At 45.3% G+C, this 8,302-nt stretch overlaps 1 protein-coding gene across 7 annotated transcripts in view; it reads right to left on the reverse strand.

The window, feature by feature from the left end:
- Positions 1 to 7,628, reverse strand: part of SYTL2 (synaptotagmin like 2) — a 73,608-nt gene extending 65,980 nt beyond the window's left edge. For 3 of the 7 annotated variants that reach the window (XM_081001748.1, XM_081001736.1, XM_081001745.1), the window contains exon 1: positions 7,475 to 7,628. The gene's annotated coding sequence lies outside the window, so the exon portion shown is untranslated. Of the gene's footprint in view, positions 1 to 4,233; positions 4,257 to 7,267; positions 7,388 to 7,474 lie in introns of those variants that run through there. The other 4 variants (XM_081001740.1, XM_081001739.1, XM_081001746.1 and 1 more) reach the window with 3 other exon arrangements.
- Positions 7,629 to 8,302: the final 674 nt, after the last annotated feature.

Below are 8,302 nucleotides of genomic sequence, written 5' to 3' on the forward strand. Positions count from 1 at the left end.
CTTCAGTTTCTTTACATTTCCAACATTTATTGTCGGGCAAGTGATAGATTTTTGCAAGCTTGACTGGGGTCATGTACCACCTGTATATCATTTTCATAATATTCTCTCTTAAAGCATTACATGCCGTAAATTTTATACCTGTGGTCCACAACTGTTCCCAGTCAGCAAACATAATGTTATGTCCAACGTCCTGTGCCCATTTAATCATAGCAGATTTAACCGTCTCATCCTGAGTGTTCCATTTTAACAGCAAGTTATACATTCTTGAAAGTATCTTTGTTTCAGGATCTAACAGTTCTGTTTCCAACTTTGATTTTTCCACCTGGAAGCCAATTTTTTTATCTAAATTATAAGCCTCTCTTATTTGATAGTAATGAAGCCAGTCTCGCACTTTATCTTTTAGTTTCTCAAAACTCTGCAATTTCAATTTGTCTCCTTCTTGCTCCAAGATTTCCCAATATTTCGGCCACTTGGCCTCCATATTGAGCTTTTTCAGGGCCTTTGCCTCCATTGGTGACAACCACCTTGGGGTTTTGTTTTCAAGTAAGTCTTTATATCTTGTCCAGACATTAAACAATGCTTTTCTGACAATATGGTTTTTAAATGCTTTATGTGCTTTAACCTTGTCGTACCATAAGTATGCATGCCACCCAAAAACATTATTGAAACCTTCTAGATCCAAAATGTCTGTGTTCTCAAGAAGCAGCCAATCTTTCAACCAGCAGAATGCTGCTGATTCATAATAAAGTTTAAAGTCTGGCAGGGCAAATCCACCTCGTTCCTTTGCATCAGTTAATATTTTAAGTTTTATTCTGGGCTTCTTGCCCTGCCAGACAAATCTAGAAATATCTCTCTGCCGCCTCTTGAAACAATCCATTTTGTCCAGAATTTGTAGTGATTGAAACAAAAACAGCATTCTTGGCAATACATTCATCTTTATAGCAGCAATTCGACCCAACAAGGAAAGCTTCAAATTTGACCATATTTCTAAATCCTTTTTCACTTCCGACCAACATTTTTCATAATTGTCTTTAAATAAGTTCCCATTTTTAGCTGTCATATTAATCCCCAAGTATTTCACCTTCTTAACCACTGTTAAACCTGTCTCATTCTGAAACCTCTCTTTCTCAATCGGTGTTAAGTTCTTCTCAAGGACTTTGGTTTTTAACTTGTTCAACTTAAATCCTGCCACATAACCAAATTCTTGGATCAGTTCTAATAGTCTTTTAGTACTAGATTCTGGCTCCTGTAAAGTCAGTACTAAATCATCTGCAAAAGCTTTCAATTTGTATTGTTTAGCTCCGACCTTTATACCCTTGATCAGATGGTCCCTTCTAATCATATTTAACAAGACCTCCAGGACCGAAATAAAAAGCAATGGGGAAATTGGGCAGCCTTGTCGTGTCCCTTTCTCTATCTTGAATTCCTCTGTCACCACATTGTTAACTATTAGTTTAGCCTTTTGTTCTGAATAAATTGCACTTATACCATTTTCAAACCCTTGACCGACCCCCATCCCCTGAAGATTTTTCTTCATAAAGCTCCAAGAAATATTATCAAAGGCTTTCTCGGCATCTACAAAAATTAAAACTGCTTTGGTGTTAATGTCCACTTGCAACTTTTCCAAAATGTTAATTATATTCCTCGTGTTATCAGACAAATGTCTGCCTGGGAGAAAGCCAGCTTGGTCCTTGTGTATCTCTTCCACTAATACTTTTTTTAGCCTTTTGGCCAAAATGTCAGCAAATATTTTGTAATCCACATTTAACAGGGATATGGGTCGGTAGTTCTTAAGTTGTGTCTTTTCAGACTCAGTTTTCGGTATAAGTGTGATATATGCTTCTTTCCACGACTCTGGTGCTTTTTTCCCCTCCAAAATTTCATTGCAAACCTCCTTTAGTGGTTGAATTATCCAATCCTTCAAAGTTCTATAGTATTTTGAGGTTAAACCGTCCGGCCCTGGAGATTTTCCCAACTGCATGTTCTGAATGGCACCTTCTACCTCCTGTTCCGTAATTTTATAGTTCAGCATTATCTTATTTTCTTGAGAGATTTTTTGTAATCCATTTGTTTTGAAAAATTGGTCTATATCAAACTCTTTCTGAGGCCCTTGTGTATATAACTGTTTAAAATACCTCTGGAAACATTTTCTAATTTCCACTGGATTCTGGATGTTCTTTCCATCCACTTCCAAATTAGCAATGGTATTAAGCTTTTGTCTTTTTTTCATCTGCCAAGCTAGCAGTTTCCCAATTTTATGCTTTTGAATTATGGTGCTGGAGGAGACTCTTGAGAGTCCCACGGACTGCAAGAAGATCAAACCTATCCATTCTTAAGGAAATCAGCCCTGAGTGCTCACTGGAAGGACAGATCCTGAAGCTGAGGCTCCAATACTTTGGCCACCTCATGAGAAGAGAAGACTCCCTGGAAAAGACCCTGATGTTGGGAAAGATTGAAGGCACAAGGAGAAGGGGGCGACAGAGGACGAGATGGTTGGACAGTGTTCTCGAAGCTACCAGCATGAGTTTGACCAAACTGCGGGAGGCAGTGGAAGACAGGAGTGCCTGGTGTGCTCTGGTCCATGGGGTCACGAAGAGTCGGACACGACTAAACAACAACAACAATATGCACCAGGGAACCCCGCCCTCTGAGGCGCAATCTGAAACACAAGGATCTCTGGCAGCGCTGACGACAGAGAGGTGGCTCCGTCCACCAAGCTAAGGAGAAGTAACTGGTGCCATCTGCCTCTACTGATCCGGCCCTGCATTTATGTCACCTTCAGCAGGATATAACACTGGACGGGGCTTCTAATGTCCCCTCCACAGATGCATGCTAACCCTGAGGAACACACACAAAACAAAGCGGCGTACATCATTTCATCTCTGGGCGTACAACAGAGAACTTCAGTTCCATAGCTGATACTGCACAGCAAAAATAACTTCAGACATGGCAGTTCTGCCAAGAGGAAGGTCGGATACATTTTTGTCATGTGTTCCCTGGACTTCAGAAGAGGGTGGAGCACAGCGGGTTCCCTTGACTTCCATCTCTCCATTCGGGTTCTTGGTTAATCTCCATTCTATAAATGTGCTTCCATAGAAGGCAGAAGTCATAAAAGTCTCTTGCCCTGCCCTCTATTTTTTTTTTTTAACTACTAATCTGGAACAGTACGTTTACAAGGTAGGTAGGGAGAAAAGAGAGAGATAAGACTGTGACAAGCAGAGCAGCGTTCAGATCCATCATTCATCTCCTTGCCGGAGGGCTAAAGTAATTCCTGATGCTGCAAGTAGGTTATGAACTCAGAAGAATTCTTCGTAAGGTTGTTTTTAACATTTGTATTTTTCCTTTAACTGGGGCATGAGAACAGGGCAAGTTGTGCAATTCGAATTTTTACAGAGACTCTCAAGAAGGTAAAAAAACAAAAAAACTGAAAAAAGGGCACAGTGTTCAGAACATGCAAACTCATGACACACATGCACGAAAGCCGCCAACACCCTCCCAAGTTGGACACACGGGTCAGGTGTGCAAATATTTCCCTGGAAAGGGCAGGTATCTTTGCCCAAGGATACACCTTTACAAGCACAAGGAAGCTGGTGTGCAGAATACACAGGTGTGACCAGTGCTGCCAGTATCGCCATAAGCCGTGCGACAATGGGGAAACCAATGCAAGCTGAAGTTTCAAGTGCATGCAGACTGCAAGGGCAGAATGCATGGCCATTAATGCTTTCAGCCTCTGAGATAAGCACCTGAAGACTTGCCTTTAGAACCCATCAGCCCCAACTAGCGCAGCCATAGGTCAAGTTTGATGGAAGCTGTAGCCCAGCAATAGCTGGCAGGGGGAGGCAGCTTCCCCATGCTTGCTTCACACGGTAGCCCAAGTTTTCCACAGATGCTTCCACACAAAAGCAGGAACACACAGCAGGCTGGGAAAGACAAACGCTGGAGAAATGCTAACAGTCAGTGTAGATAGATGGACCAGACTCAGTATAGGGCGTCTTCCTCTGTTCCTAAATTTACTTTTGATCTGCAAATTAAGCCAGATACCCTAGCAGGGCAGTAACTCGGAACTGCCACATTCATGTTTATTCCGGGGGGGGGGGGGGAGACAACTGCCAATCCACCTTTTTTGAAAGTAGAAAAAATAAAAATCTATGTTAGGAACCAAGAAGACAGAACTCAAAGGTTCCAACTATTCTGTATTAATCAGCAATATAAACTTGGCAATGGGTGGCAAACCTGTGGCCCTCCGTATCCTGCAGGACTACAACTCCCATCAACTCCAACCACACAGCCTGGGTAAATGGCAGGTGTACTCCAGCACGCTGTTCAAAACTGGCCAGGCGTCAGGCGCATTTTGCGACTGGCCCAGGTCCAATTGCAACCATGTGGAGATCTCAGGATGCCTGGTTGGCAACTGGGGAAAGCGAAATGTCACTTAGAGAAGGATCTCCAAACTTGTCATTTGACGCTTGAACCTGTTTTATTCTGGGTCGTTTCATTTCTATGTTTTTATGTGTTATAACAGATTTGATCTTTATAATATAAAGCAGTGTAGAAATTAAATGAATAATAATAATAATAAAGTCCACTGCAAAAAACAAAAAAGGTGCCTAGACATCCCATTGTGGAGACTGTAACCCAGGTTTAAGGCGCCATTTGGCGATTAGATTATATATATTTGAGTTTCTAACACTGCATAGCACCTGGAAACGTGCATGTTCCACACCCCTACCCTAGCAGCGTTTCTCATACGTGGGTCCTCAGCTGTTATTGGATTACAATTCCCAACATCCTTAGCTAGCAGGACCAGTGAGGGGAGTAATAGTTTAACAACAGCTGGAGAATAAAGTTTAAGAAATACTGCTAGAAAAGTATCTACTATAGTGGTAGCTCGGTTTAAGAATAGCCCTGTTTACGAACTATTCGGTATATGAACTCCGCAAAACCAGAAGTAGTGTTCCAGTTAGCGAACTTTACCTCTGTCTATGAACAGAAGCCGAATGGTGGAAGGGAACCGGCGGCGGGAAGCCTCATTAGGGAAAGCGTGCCTCGGTTTAAGAACGGCTTTGGTTTAAGAACGGACTTCCGAGACAGATTAGGTTCGTAAACCGAGCTACCACTGTACTAGTTGCTGTAGAAAAGATAATCTGCTCACCTGTGTTTTCTCATCCAAGTCCCCCTCCACCTCATTCTCAAAAGATAAAGGAACGGAAAGCTTTGCATGCAGAAAGTCCCAGGATTCAATCCCCAGTTTCTCCTGGGGAAAACTTTGGTTTGAAACCCTGAAGACAAGGCCAGCCCTATCGTTTGGTAGAAGGAGACAGCTGCCTGGGTGTACAGAGTATGCCACACAATCTGTCCTGTACTCTCTCCTAGGCTGCCCTTAGATGCAGTGGATGATGCTATCCCAATGCATAAGGTAAGGTTCATGTGCCCAGTCCAATTGATTTCAGCAGGTGAAACTGTCCTTTGCCTAAGGCAGCAAAATCCTTTGGGTTGGCCACAGGCCAACCAGAGCCAGAGTAGCAACGAAACAAAGGTAGATGGAAGAATGGTCTGATTCAGTGGCGCAGCTTCCTATGTTCCTACTCCCAGCATCGGTGAACAGGAGCGCACACGCTCCAAAGATCTGAATTAAGTCGATTTTTAAGATTCACTGTATGTCAGGACATTCCTGCAGAGGGAGGAGATGGGCTTGTGCTCACCTGGTGTACACACTGCCCTTCTCGTTTTAAGAGAGCTGCGTGAGAGATCTCATGCGCCAGTAGGACAAAATATTCCTGTTTTACAAGTGCCATGAAAATTCTGAGATCCACCAGCAGAAATGCTACCTTAGGCTAAATATGTCTAGCTGCTCCACAACAGGCTGGAAACAACAATGAATTCCATGTGACAAAAACACCTGGATCAGCCCCAGGAAAAAGCAATGGGCATGATTTTGCTTTGAGGCTTTGAAAAGTTTGCTTTAATACACCCGACTCTCGTTTTGCGGGAAGTAAACCAAGAGCTGGCATGTATTCCAGAGCCACTAGCTTAGCTTAAAATGTTTATTACTGCTTTCCTGTTTCCTTACTCCCTCAGGCGGAAACTTTGACAAATCCAGCTTGGAGGTTTAGATGCAAGATATTGATCCACTGCGAACACCAGTGCCCTCTTCTCTCTGTCCTTTGCTGGAGAACTTGCTACAGTCCTAAGCACTCTTGGCTGGAAGCTTTCCACAGAATCATAGAATCTTGGAAGGGACCCAAGGGTCATCTAGTCCAACCCCCTGCAATGTGGGGATATTTTGCCCAACGTGGGGCTTGAACCCACAAGCCTGAGATTCAGAGTTTCATGTTCTACCCACTGGGCTATTATTGTTCTTCACTCTGTGAGTTACTTCAACAAAACAAAAGTGCCACAAGAAAAAAACAGAGAGCTGTGCATTCAGCTAAGAGCGTAGACCCGCTGACATTAATGAACCGAAGTTGGACATCCATTTACTTCAATGGGCTTTCTCTGAGTAAGGCTAGCACTGAATATCACCCGTAGTCTGGTGTCAGACAGATAGATAGATAATTGCTGCCCCAGCTGGGCTCTTTGGAAGGAAGCGAAGGACATACCATAAATTTTAATAAATAAAAATAACGTTAATCGGCACTCCAATCCACCTTAGCACGTATCAACAGCCGTTCGGAAAGCCCAGTGCATTCCAAATGCCATTCCTACAAGAGAGCGAGACAGTATTCCTATCTATTTGGCAGCAACGCCTTAAGGGCAGAGTAAATCATCCTATGGTTATTCTTATATATTTACTGACACATCCTCCTTTTCCCCCCCAACAAGGACTCAAGGTAGCTTACAGATATACAGCTAAAAACATTGGGGGGGAGGGGAACCAACTTAAATAAAATATTGGGGGGGGGGGGAGGCCAGGTAAGATCTGGTCCACATGATGGATCACAAGATGCGGGACATGCACACCATGTGAATGGCAATGCCTGTTAACTTTTGGAGGGGCACAAATATTTTATTGGGGGGAGTTGGCTCCTATTGGGGGGGGGGGAGCACAATTTTTTAAAAGACTGACAGCCTCCTAGAGCGAGATAGAGAGAAACTCGGCGTTATTGTTCCAGTGGGGCATCCAGAACTTTTATCTTCCAACTTCTATCGCGCGCACGCGCATCCCTCTCCCGCCCCTCCAGCTGGGGAGGGGGCTTCGCGTCCGTCCCCCCCAAACCAGGTCTTATCTCGCCGCCCGGCTGGTCCAGCCCCCTCCCCTCTTCGTTACCTCAGCAACGCCCCCCTGCGAAGCGCACCTGCGCCGTCTCCGCCGCCTCGCCTCAGGAGCCCCCCGGGCGCTGGCGAGCGCTTTCCCTTCCCGCTTCCGAGGCGGCCAGCAGCGACTCCCGAAAGCAAAGCGAGAAGCGGCAGAAACTTCCGAGGCTCGCGCTGCCCAGAAGGAGGAGGAGGAGCAGGAGCAGGGTAAAAGCGTTACCTCCTCTTTCCTGCCTCTGTTTATGTGCCTCGAACTTCAGCCGCCCTCCGACGCTTCAGCCGCGCGGGGCGCGCGCGCTAAGCTCCAAGGGCAGCCGGGCGCCTCGCGGGGAAAGAAGGCGAAAGGTGCGCCGCCCGCCCTTGCCTGCGGGGCAGGCGCAACGCCGCCCCCCCCCCTCCGCCCTTCTGGGCCCTCTGGACCAATGAGAGGCCAGCGGGGACTAGGAGGGCCCTCGGAGGCAGAGCGGGAACGCCCTCAAGCAAGCTTGCCCCCACCTCACTGTTTCCTCTTAACTCTCCCGCATTGATGAACAGGTTAAAAGCACAGGTCTCCCTACTGGTCCTTGGGAGACTTCACTTTCCACATCTCTCCATTTGTGTTTTTTAATTTTTTTTATTTTATCTCTTTCTCTCTCTCTCTCTCTCTCTCTGGCCGAGTAAGATTGACTTCCATGAACACGGTTTTAACAATGAGTCCCTAAGTGACTGTGGAGGCCAATTCTGGATCCACACGTCCTTCCACAGTGGGGACATTGGTTCCCTGGCGGGAGTGATCGCGGTGTGGATTTGCCAAGCGTGCCTTCCTCTTAGCATGTTTCTCCCTTGCGTCCTGAGTTCAAGTGTCTCCAAAGCCCATGACACCTTTGGTAAAGTCTGTTCTCCAACAGACTTTACCAAAGGTGTGTGTGTGTGTGTATATATATATAAACACACACACACTGGTACCTTGGGTTACAAACACTTCAGGTTACAGACTCCGCTAACCTGGAAGTAGTACCTCAGGTTAAGAACTTTACCTCAGGATGAGAACAGAAATTGTGCACCAGCA

This window comes from Podarcis pityusensis, assembly GCF_964106645.2.
Source record: "Podarcis pityusensis genome assembly, chromosome: 4".
NCBI classification, from domain to species: Eukaryota; Metazoa; Chordata; class Lepidosauria; order Squamata; family Lacertidae; genus Podarcis; species Podarcis pityusensis.